Here is a 455-nt window from a genome sequence, read left to right as displayed (position 1 = left end):
TAGGAGGTTGGGATTACCAACGGGGTTACCAGCGGGGTTAGGATCACCAACGAAAGTTTAGAAAATGGTAGGAGGCGTAGTAGTAGAGAAAGGGGGAAAAACGGAAAAATCTTTAGTGGGAGGTAAACTGAAATGAGAAGATGTAGTATAAGAGAAAGTGAGAAAGGAAGCGAATTTTAGTCGAAGAAAAAGGAAGTGTATATGTTTGTGCGTGGGATGCGGCTATGTTCGTGAGAGGTGTATGTGTGTAATTTACGGTTAGTGAGTAGATTTCACTTCCCGCGTTTAGAGGGCGTTCCTGATTAGCCCCAGGTAAGGCATGAGGATTCCTGTTTTACCCCAGGTCAGGTTTGAGTAACGATATTATTTCTTCAGTCATCACCCAGATCACATTAAAAGGAGTGTAGCTTCGGGACTTTTTCTCCGAGCCTTTAGGATTTGTAGCCCCCAATTTT

Source organism: Oratosquilla oratoria, chromosome 1 (genome assembly GCF_046742065.1).
Source record: "Oratosquilla oratoria isolate Oo_2021 chromosome 1, ASM4674206v1, whole genome shotgun sequence".
Taxonomy (NCBI): domain Eukaryota; kingdom Metazoa; phylum Arthropoda; class Malacostraca; order Stomatopoda; family Squillidae; genus Oratosquilla; species Oratosquilla oratoria.
This window is presented reverse-complemented; position numbering follows the sequence as displayed.